The following is an 11,966-nucleotide window of genomic DNA, read 5'->3' on the forward strand; positions in this document are numbered from 1 at the left end:
TACATTTCCCAAGCTGGGATTCTACAGTAACCAGTGATCTAAATGTTTCCATGTTTCTTGTATCCTTTTCCCTTCACCTATTCTGATCTGCTGCTTGGTTCTGTTTTATCAAAATCTGTCATTTGTTCCCATTACCATTTGCCTCAAGATACTGATCTCACACTTATCCTCTTAGCAGCCTCCTTCACTTTTTCCTTAGGGTTTGTCTGGGAATTTATTGCGATTCCATTACATCTTTTCATGTTCAAATGTTTATTTTTATAGCCTACTAAGACTTTCTTCTTTTTTTTTTTTAAACCTGAGCTCAGCTGGTCCTGGTTGAGAGAACGACTGGGTCTCTGACTACGAGGGAAGAGGGCGAAAGCCTTAACCGCCGAGTCTCCCTTGTCCATCAACTACTTTGCTCCCCCACCCCATTTTTTTTTAAATTTTAAGTTCATGCCTGAAAAAGACTGCTGGAATAAAGGCACTCAACTGAGGGAGGGACCCACTGGTGTCACCTCAGGAATATAAGTAATGCGATAAACTTATTTTCTTCTTAATCTTGTTGGAGATGGAGAATACTGGCAGGCTGATGGGGCAGAGCTATATATCCGTGATGTCAGCTTTTACTCTGTCTCTGTCTGCTGGTAGAGGTGGTAATTGGTCTGCCTGAGTGCAGAGGAAGCACTGCTTTTCACCCTTGTTTGCTTATTCTGCTGTTTTGGGCTTTCACTTGCTTTTTATCTGTCTATGCCTCTGACAGACCCCAGCTGGTAACTTAGGCCTAGATTCATTAAGGCTTTTCTCCCATTTTTATCTACAGGAAAAACCCTTAGTGAATCAGGTACTTAGGTTATGAACTCTGTTCCCATTGCTTAGGAATACAAATGAATAGTCTAAAACACCAACTAAATGAAAAACAAAATCACATGAATATAACAAATCACTCAGGAAATGACCTAATATAAAATTTTGAGAAAAGGAGAAAATAGTCATAGATGGGCTACCGATTCCAATGTTTAGTGATGCCACTATATCTTAGTTTACCCCCAACCCACCAGTTCATTTATTTTTAATATATTTTTATATTGCTCAATCAGGCCGATACAATAAAGTGTGCCCAGCTTAGCAAATGGGTTTACTCGCAGCTGGGTGCATGTTGTGGGCATGCTAGGCTAGTGCCCGATGCAGTAAAGGAAAATTAGTTTCTTACCTGATAATTTTCGTTCCTGTAGTACCAAGGATCAGTCCAGGAACCTGGGTTGTGACTCCGCACCAGTAGATGGAGACAGATTAAAACTTGTGGGCGGAGCCATATATAAGCCCCTGTGCCAGTCACAGCCCCTCAGTCATACGTAATGTCAAAGTAGAAAAATCCAAAAGCCAACATAGCTAACCATAGAAACTTATTAAGTAAAATAACTCCAACACCCCTACAGGAAAAACAGACTCCCCAACCGGGAGAGCAAACAAAACAAGGGGTCAGCGTATTAAAAAACAACAATGAGCGGACTCTCCATTACTATAGCGCCACACTGCGGGCGGGATCCTGGACTGATCCTTGGTACTACAGGAACGAAAATTATCAGGTAAGAAACTAATTTTCCTTTCCCTGTACGTACCAGGATCAGTCCAGGACACCTGGGATGTACCAGAGCTAAGTTATCGAGGGTGGGAAGCAGAGAGTCCCGCTCGGAGAACCCTCTCTCCAAATCCCCCAGCATCAGTAGCTTGAACATCCAATCGGTAATGTTTAATGAAGGTATGCAACGATTTCCAGGTAGCCGCCCTGCAAATCTCTTGAGGTGACACCTGAGAAGATTCCGCCCAAGACGCAGCATGAGATCTCGTCGAATGAGCTCGAAGACCCACTGGTGGTGTTTTACCGTGCAGAATGTACGCGGAACCAATGGCCTCTTTGAGCCAACGGGCGATCGTCGTGCGGGACACCGCAGAACCTTTCCTCGGACCCGACGTCAACACAAACAGATGATCCGTTAATCGAAAAGAATTTGGGACCTCTAGATAGCGAAGAAGAGATCTCCGCACATCTAGTTTTCTCAAATCCCTCAACTTCGGGTCGGAAGATTCCCCAACCGCGAAAGCGGGAAGTTCAACCGATTGATTCAAATGAAAAGGTGATACGACCTTAGGCAAGAAAGAGGGAACGGTCCGCAAGGAAACCCCTGAATCGGAAAAGCGCAAGAAGGGCTCTCTGCAAGACAGAGCTTGCAACTCAGAAACCCGGCGAGCCGACGCAATGGCTACCAGGAATACAGTCTTTAACGTGAGATCTTTGATCGTAGAACGCTTCAGAGGCTCAAAAGGAGCTGAGCATAAGGACGAGAGCACCCAGTTGAGGTTCCAAGAAGGACAAGGGAACCGCAAAGGAGGACGGAGGTGTTTCGCCCCCCGAAGGAAACGGGAGATATCCGGGTGGAGAGCCAGGGAGACTCCCTGGATCTTACCACGCAAACAACCTAGCGCCGCAACTTGGACCCGTAGGGAACTGCACGCTAAGCCTTTGGCCAGTCCAGCCTGGAGAAAAGCCAAAATATCGGGAATAGCAGCGGAAGTGGGATTAAGACCCCGCTCCACGCACCATTCCTCAAAGACTACCCAGACTCGAACATAAGCCAGAGACGTAGACTGTTTCCTGGATCTCAGCAACGTGGCAACTACCGCGTCCGAGTAACCTTTTTGCTTCAACCGATACCTCTCAAAAGCCATGCCGCGAGACAGAAGTGATCCGCATCCTCCAAACAGACGGGGCCCTGACGAAGGAGCCCCGGAAACCCCTGTAGACGAAGGGGTGCCGCCACCGACAACTGGACCAGGTCCGCAAACCACGGACGGTGCGGCCACTCCGGCGCCACCATGATCACGTCGGACGGGTGCAATTCTATGCGCCGCAGTATCTTGCCGATCATGGGCCACGGTGGGAACACATACAGTAGCACCTCCGCCGGCCAGGGAAGTGCTAACGCGTCGACCCCTTCTGCTCCTCTTTCTCGGCGTCGACTGAAAACTCTCGGAGCCTTTGAGTTGTTCCACATGGCCATGAGGTCCATGTGGGGCGTTCCCCAAGTCCTGCAAATGAGAAGAAACGCTTCTTCCGCTAGCTCCCACTCTCCGGGATCCAGGTGGTGTCGGCTGAGGAAGTCCGCCTGGACATTGTCGGCTCCTGCTATGTGAGACGCAGCGAGATCGCTGAGATGCCGCTCTGCCCAGGCCATCAAGGAACGCGCTTCCTCCGCTACTTGAGGGCTTTTCGTCCCGCCCTGGCGATTGATGTAAGCCACGGTGGTAGCGTTGTCCGACAATACTCGGATCGCCTTTCCTCGTACAAGGGGTAGAAAAGCTTGCAATGCCAGACGGACCGCCCTGAACTCTAGGCGGTTGATAGACCACTGGGTCTGATCTTCTGACCACAGACCCTGAACCGATTTCTCTTGGCAAACTGCACCCCAACCGGAAAGACTGGCATCCGTGGTCACCACTGTCCAGTTGGGAAGAAGAAGAGATACTCCACAGGAGAGATGTTTGGAATCCAGCCACCAGCCCAGGCTGGAGTGCACCTGACTCTCGAGAGGCAGTGGAAGATAATATTCCTCTGAAATCGGTTTCCAGCGGGACAACAATGAAGACTGCAGTGGCCGCAGGTGAGCGAACGCCCAAGGGACTAACGCCAGCGTTGAGGCCATAGATCCGAGAACTGTCAGGTAATCGCAGACTCGCGGACGGTGTTGAGACAAAAGACGTCGCACCTGAGACTGTAGTTTGCATATCCGATCCTGAGAGAGAATCACTCTGCCCCGTTTTGTGTCGAAAACGGCTCCAAGGTACTCCAAGGACTGAGTGGGTTCCAGATGACTCTTGTTGTAGTTGACCACCCAGCCGAGGGACTTCAAGAATTGTAGCACCCTGGATACCGCTTGCCGACACAGGCTCTCTGACTTCGCCCGAATCAGCCAATCGTCGAGGTAAGGGTGAACCAGGAGGCCTTCCCGACGTAAGTGCGCCGCCACTACCACCATCACTTTCGTGAATGTCCGAGGCGCTGTCGCCAGGCCGAACGGAAGAGCCCGGAACTGGAAGTGTCTGCCCAGAATGCAAAACCGCAGGAACCGCTGGAACGCTGGTTGGATGCCCACATGAAGGTATGCTTCTGTGAGATCTAGTGACGCAAGGAATTCGCCTGGCCGCACTGACGCGATCACCGAACGAATGGTTTCCATCTTGAAGTGAGGGACCCGAAGACATCTGTTGACTCCTTTTAGATCCAGTATGGGTCGGAAAGTGCCGTCCTTCTTGGGAACTATGAAGTAAATGGAGTACCGGCCCTTGCCGTACTGATCGGCCGGAACTGGAGAGATGGCCCCCAAGCTTTCTAGTCTTCGGATGGTGTCTAGCACCGCCGCCTTCTTCTTGGGATCCTTGCAAGGTGAGACCAGGAACTTGTCCGCTGGGATGCGAGCAAAATCTAACTCGTAACCGTGTCTTATCACGTCGAGGACCCACTGATCCGACGTCATGCTGGCCCATTCCTAGAGAAATAAGGATAGACGCGCCCCCACGTTTGGAACAGCGTGCTGAGGGCGCGACGAGGGATGGGCCGGCCGAACTTCATTGCGAAGGCTTGGAACCCGTACCCGACGGGGCCCCTCCTTGCCGGCCAAAGTGTTTGCCCTGAAAGGACTGCTGCCAGTGAGTGTTTCGAGAAGAGGCCGGCCTATACGAAGGTCCGGTGGATCTTTGCGGCCTGGACTTCCGGGGACCCCGGAAACGGGCTCTGCCAGAAAACGAAGAGCGCGACCGGGTCCTATCCTCTGGCAGCCTAAACGCTCGGTTCTCACCCAGGGAAACCATCAAGTCATCTAACTCCTTACCAAACAACAATTTCCCTTTGAAGGGCAATGCCCCGAGGTGAGCCTTGGACAAACCATCCGCCGCCCAGTTGCGCAGCCAAAGGAGGCGGCGTGCCGACACCGCTGCCACCATGGATCTAGCTGAAGTGCGTAAAAGATCATGGAGCGCATCGGCCCCATATGCGATAGCTGCTTCCAACCTGTCTGCTTGGGAAGCCTCCTCCGGAGAGAGACCTGCATTCGCCTGCAGTACCTGGGCCCAGCGCAGACTAGCTCGCATAGCGAAGTTCGTGCAAATGGCGGCCCGCACTCCCAGAGCGGAAACCTCAAAAATCTTTTTGAGCTGTACCTCCAACTTTCGGTCTTGAATATCCCGGAGGGCCGTCGCTCCCGTGACAGGGATGGTAGACCTCTTCGTGACAGCGGACACCGCCGAATCCACCTATGGAAGTCGGAGGAGCTCCAGCGCCTCCTCCGGTAAAGGATAGAGTTTATCCATGGCCTTGCTGACTTTCAAACCTAACTCCGGAGTATCCCATTCCTTAAAAAGGATATCCGTGGACGAGAAATGAAAAGGGAAGGCGACCGCCGGTCCTGTGAGACCGAGAAGAACAGGATCCATATTCGCCTCCTGGCGGACCACCACCGGAGGAGCTTCAATTCCCAATTCATGGAGAATGGCCGGGATGAGAGGTGCCAGTTCCTCTCTGCGGAATAGCCGCACCACCTTGGGGTCATCCCCTTCTGCAGCCTGTGCAGCTTTCTCTGCAATGGGCTGTGCAGTACCATCCACTGCTGCCTTCCCGGCCCCCGTCAGGGGCTCCTCGGAGGACTCCGTATCATCCCCAGGGGAATCCTCGGGATCCGATTCCTGCGGCACCCCCCTGGGAGGCCGCTTCCCCCGGGACGCACCGTGGGCGATCTCCGCGCCCTTCCTGGCCTTCTTTTTCCGTCGAGGGGACCCGTGGTCGGCCGCACGTGAGCCATTCCCCCGGATGCGCTTGCTGCGCTTGTATCTGAGGACTTTGCGCAGCAACAGCGCAAAATCCTCAGAAAAATCACCAGAATCCGAAGAATCACTCTCGGATGCCTCCCGAGACCGAAGCCCCTCCGAGGGAACCTCCCCCGCCGTGACACGCTGTGGGGAAAGCGCAGGAGGAAAGGAAGAGGCCCCCACCGTTTCCCGCGAAATTTCCCGGCCGGTGGCCAAGATGGCCGCCACTCCCGCACTAACCGGGAAAAGTTCCTGAGACCTGTTAGCGGAGCTACCACCGCGCGACGGCGAATGCGCGACCCGGGAACGAGCCCCCCGCGGCGCTACCGAGGGTCCCTCATCACCCGGGACGCAGGCTGAACAAAGGCTGTCCCTTGAGAGACGCGCGCGCCGAGCCGCAGGCCCTGCACTGTGCAGCACGCGGCATGCCGGCGAAAACGCGGGAAGAAAAACGGGGCCGCGGCGAAAAAATTACCACAAAATTAAAAAAAAAATTCAAAATAAACAAACGGCGCAATTCGGCGACCTGCAGGGGTGAGTGAACCAGGCTCCCTGGTGTCACCCCTGACGCTGCCACTAGCTCAGCCGGGTCCTCAACCCTGGCAGCGGCCTCAACCGGGGGAGGGTAGTCCCCTCAGGACCTCTCAACTCCCCTGGGAGGCAGGGCACCCGAGACTAAGGGATTAAAAGAAAACCCCAATTTGGTATATAAACAACTATGCCTAACAAAAAAGCCTAGCCCAAAAAATTCAAACCTGACTAATACCAACACCAGAATCAGGTCAGGCAGGGCTGTGACTGGACCTGCACCATCTACTGGAGACAGAGTAAGACTGAGGGGCTGTGACTGGCACAGGGGCTTATATATGGCTCCGCCCACAAGTTTTAATCTGTCTCCATCTACTGGTGCGGAGTCACAACCCAGGTGTCCTGGACTGATCCTGGTACGTACAGGGAAAGAGATTTACGTGCCCTTGGGGAGGGCACGTAGCTGCCCGAGACACAGGATTCAGCATCTTCGTTGCACAGTCTGATGATTCTTTCTCCCTTTGACTGCGTGCCCGGGGCGACATGCAATCTCTACATGAGGCCTGGTCATAATTAGGCCCCGAGCAAAGGCAACAATAATTATGGCTGCACTGGCAGTATTTAAACCCGGATGCCTTTTCTAACATGCTGAGCACTGAAAAGTGCTATTTTGTGGATCGCAAGAGTGAAAATTTGCAAAGTAGCAAAAGTGAGAAGAGCGAGAAGGACCCTCACGTCCATGCCTTGGTGCAGAAAAAGCAGAGGAGCTATAAACTGGGCAATCGCATGTGAACCGCCGCATATAAGCAAAGCAACAAAGCTCTACTACTTTGAGAAGGTTCCATACAGTGAGTCGTCAGATGATGTCATCCCAAAACAGCATGATTAATTCAACCTGCTTATTGATGGAAAACATGTGCCCTAACAAACGTGTACTCGATAGAGCCCATCATATGTAGGACATTAGCTATTACCACTCAAAGCAGGACAGCGCTGGGCACCAATGCACACTTTTCAACGTGGGGAATTTAACTTCAGCTCCAGAGATGGAGTAAGTCAATTCACAGTCAAGGGCTCAAAAAAAAATGGTCCTCTGGGTTGCGTTAAGCGTGTCCTCCTCCTTATAGTATCACTGTGACTTCAATTTGTTTGCGGTGGAGAAAAATAAATGTATATTGGCTTGATCAAAAAAGAAACCAACTTGTTTTTAAAGCCACACAATTTAGACACCTGAGGCTCTCTTCAACAACCTCAGCAAAAACAAAAAAGAAATGGGATTAAAACGGACACTCATATTGAGCACTCCTTGCAATTATAGGCACCTGATGCACTGAACTACTTTGAGCGCTAGAGACATAATTTTCCCTTAGCGTGCCCTTTACGCTGCCTCATTTAAATACTGCATCGGGCACCCGGAAGATGTGGTGGCGTGCACGTTAGGACAATAAGCGCCCATTTTACTACAACAGCCTGAATATATGTCAATCACATTTATAATTAACTTATTTCATATAGGCAGCATGCATCCACTGATAGTACAAAAAAGTCCCAACACAGCTGCATGCTCCCTATACAAAATAAGTTATATATGAGTGACAAACATTCAGATTAAGCAATATAAATAAATATCAACTGGTGGGTTGGCGGTAAATGATGGTATTGTAGCATTACTGAACACTGGAAGTGTAGCCCATCTATTAGAGCGCACTGTTAACCGGCATTTGGACGAGAGTTTGACCTGCTAGCTTTACCCCTTATTCAGTAAGGTGTAATAGCGTGTCAAAAACGCTCGTCCAACCCCCCCCCCCCCCCCCAAGACTAATAGCGCCCGCAACATGCAAATGCATGTTGATGGCCCTATTAATCATTCCCGTGCGATACAGTAAGTAAAATGTGCAGCCAAGCCGCACATTTTACTTTAAGAAATTAGCGCCTACCCAAAAGGTAGGCGTTAATTTCTGCCAGTGCTGGGGAAGCGCATAGAAAAGCAGTAAAAACTGCTTTTCTGTGCACCCTCCAACTTAATATCATGGCGATATTAAGTCGGAGGTCCCAAAAGTTAAAAAAAAAATTTTTTAAATCAGCCCGCGGCTTGAAAACCGGACGTTCAATTTTGCCGGCATCTGATTTCCGAACCCGTGGCTGTCAGCGGGTTTGAGAACCGAAGCCAGCAAAATTGAGCATCTGCTGTCAAACTCGCTGACAGCCACTGCTCCTGTCAAAAAATAGGCGCTAGGGACACTAGCATTTTTACCGCGGGCCCTCATTTGAATACTAGATCACGAACACAGGAGAGTGGCCTGTATGCTCGCCCGCTCTCTCACGACTTTTACTGTATCGGCCCGTATGAGCATTTCCCTGTCTCAAAATTTTATATTTATTTATTTATTTAACAGTTTTATATACCGAAGTTCTGGTAACAAAGTTACTAATCACTTCGGTTTACATTACAACAATAGATTGACAGTATTTAGAATAATGTCTTACAATGAACAGGATAAATAGAACTTGGAGAAAATAAAATAATAACTTAAGGGTAATTATATACAAAGTAGTGGACCTTCCTGGAGATCAAAGCTTAGGTATTAAGTTTGAAATTAAGAGAATGCTTGGTTGAACAACCAGGTCTTTAGTCTTTTTTTAAAGGTGGGAGTCGATTGTTCAATTCTAAGGTCTGGTGGGAGTGAATTCCAGAGATTAGGACCGGCAGTGGAAATAGCTCTTTTGCTAAGTGAAGTCTTGAGAGGATGGGCTCTTAGCGTGCCTTTCTGAGCTTGTCTAGTTGGACGAGAGGTGGAGTGAAGCTGTAAAGGGATGGTGAGGTCCATTGGGGTGGAGTTATAGATGGCTTTATGGATTATTGATAGGGATTTATAGAGGATTCTGTGTTTGAAAGGGAGCCAGTGAAGGTTCTTTAAAATGGGAGTAATGTGGTCCCTTTTATTAGATTTAGTCAGGATCCTCGCAGTGGCATTTTGTAACATTTGCAGAGGTTTTAGAGAGTTTGCGGGTAAACCAAGCAGCAAAGAATTACAATAGTCTATCTTCGAGAAAATGATTGCTTGTAATACATATCTGAAGTCTTGGAAGTATAAGAGTGGTCTTAGCCTCTTTAATACTTGAAGTTTAAAGAAGCAATCTTTTATGGTGTTGTTAATGAAGCTTTTGTAGTTCAGCTGGTTATCCATGGTGACCCCAAGGTTTCTGACCTGAGTGGAAAAGGCTGGTGGAGATAAGTTGTGTGAGTAGGGAGCAGTGTAGTTACCATTTGGGGTGATGAGCTGGAACTCTGACTTGTTGGAATTGAGAATCAAATCAAGATTTGTTAGGAGGTTATTGATGGATAGAAGACAGGAATTCCAGAATTGTAAGGTATTTTGTAATGAATCTTTAATCGGGATAAGGATTTGGACGTCATCTGCATAAACATAGTGAATAAGGTTAAATTTGGAGAGGAGCTGACATAGAGGGAGAAGATAAATGTTGAATAATGTTGGGGATAGCGAAGAACCTTGCTATTATATTATATATTATTATATTATATTAGGTTATTTCCTAATTGATTAGGAATTCAGATTACATTCCTTCTGAAACAGTATGGAAAAGTTATAGCCATTCCTTTCACTCTGCCAGCCAGTTACTGAAAATGAAAAGAATCCAATCAAGTAATGCTCTTCCTTTTAAGTGTCTCCTTTCTGCTTTAGTAACAGTTTCTTTCCCTGGGACATCCTAACTGCACCCAAGATCTCCTCCTTCTGAAAAGGGCTGGGCTTGTTGTGAAAGAGAATGCATGTTTTTTCCTCCTAAGACTAATACTTCCCTAGCATAACAAATTCTCATAGAAACACAAAGATAGCAAAAAAGGTAGCTGGCTGCAGAACTAAAAGGCAGCCAGCTAGAGGACATTGTTAAGTGTCATGCTTCCTGTTCCTACATCTGTTCTTTTCTCCAGTCTCCATAATGCATGTGCTTCCTGAATAGGAATGCAGCTTACACAGGAGGAGGAGGAGGAAGCAGCCCTTGAGGCATGAAGTGAAGCACTTTGTTTCTGGGTACCTGTCCTTCAGCTTTACTTCTGCAGTCGGCTGCTTCTTCTATCACTACTCCTGTGCTTGTAATACAGTGCTCTGTTGCTGCTCTCCAGTTGCGATGGGATAGAAGCCAAGACAAGGGAAAGGGAGAAAACAAAGAGTGGAGATGGGGACTAGGAGCTGGGAAGAGCAAACAGAGACAGGCGGAAAGAGATCAAAAGAAGGGATGTAGAAGGCTGGTTGGTGAAGAGAGATTATTTGAAGGAGCTGAAAGACTAATAGATGGAGAGAAAGGAATCTAGAAGTCTGTGAAATATGGGGTAAGAAGCAGAGAGAAAGGGAAACGGAGGACTGGAAGGGGTAAGGGAAAGACCTGAGTCAAAAGAGGACTCAAAAGAAAACAGAAGGATGGGAAATGAAGTGATGATGGGCAAGAAATGAGAGGGAGAGAAATAAAGCAAAGAGTTGAAATAATTAGATAATGAAAGGAGACAAGCAAAGAGACAACTGCAAAGGAGAACCAGGCAACAAAATATAGTATATTCTATGAAATTTTGTGAAGGGAGTTACAAAAAGATCTCTCAAATGCTTGAAAAGGATATAGTAGTTATGAAATCTTGAGAACCACTGAAAGTCTGTGTGTTAAAATGGAAATGTGTTTGAAAAATGTAAGGTGTGCAAGTGTGTATTAAAGTACTTGTAAATTTTTGTCCATTTTTCAATTAATGTGCTCAAGAAAAACATGTGCTTATGTGGACCTGGATGCTGGAAGACATCTTCCTTTATCTAATAAAGTTAACATCAGGACCAAGTTAAATGGCACCCTGAGTGGCAAAAAGTGAGGAAATGTCCACTTCTGATGAAGCAGCTATACTGCTGCTTACTTTTGCTGCTATATCAACAATGGTAGCATGGCACTCTGACACCCCAGATGGTTTTGCCTGCCCCTTCCAACAACTCTGGTTGCTATAGGACTGTTTTTCCAATGTCAGAACTTAGGCCTGGATTCATCGCTGATAGATGAATCCAGCGAAAACACGGGGGGGGGGGGGGGGGGGGCCTGCAAAAGCCTGCAGCCTTCACACCACCATGGTGGCTTCGCTGTTGGCTTTCGCACCGAATAGCGCCACCGTGAAAGGTGGTGTTATTCGGCACGCTACTGCCGACAATAACGTTGGTAACGTTTTCGCCAGCAGCAAGACACCGCAGACTCCTCCTCCCCCCGATTAGCATTAGCGCATGTGAAAAGTCCCTTTTTGCATGTGATATCGCCCTAACACATGCAATAAAGCTTTAGTGAATGACCCTATTAGTGTGCTATTTCAAATGCTAATTGTGCGAATTAGACAAGACAGACAAATCAGTAGACATGACGTTCTCCTCTGTAAAGAATGATTACAATTATAGAAATTAAAAAGGTAGATGACAAGCACAGAGGAGTCTGAGATGTAGGGAAGCGCCAGGAAAGTCAGAGATGAAGAAGAGTGTATGGTACTACCGCATTAAATATAATGGACAAGCCAGACACATGCTAGGATTAGCTGTCCTCCCCTCCTCTGCTTT

At 48.4% G+C, this 11,966-nt stretch overlaps 1 protein-coding gene across 1 annotated transcript in view; it reads right to left on the reverse strand.

The window, feature by feature from the left end:
* LOC115092020 (protein NPAT) overlaps window positions 1–11,966 on the reverse strand; it is a 187,246-nt gene that overhangs the window by 174,639 nt on the left and 641 nt on the right.

Source organism: Rhinatrema bivittatum, chromosome 5, assembly GCF_901001135.1.
Source record: "Rhinatrema bivittatum chromosome 5, aRhiBiv1.1, whole genome shotgun sequence".
In the NCBI taxonomy this organism is placed as follows: domain Eukaryota; kingdom Metazoa; phylum Chordata; class Amphibia; order Gymnophiona; family Rhinatrematidae; genus Rhinatrema; species Rhinatrema bivittatum.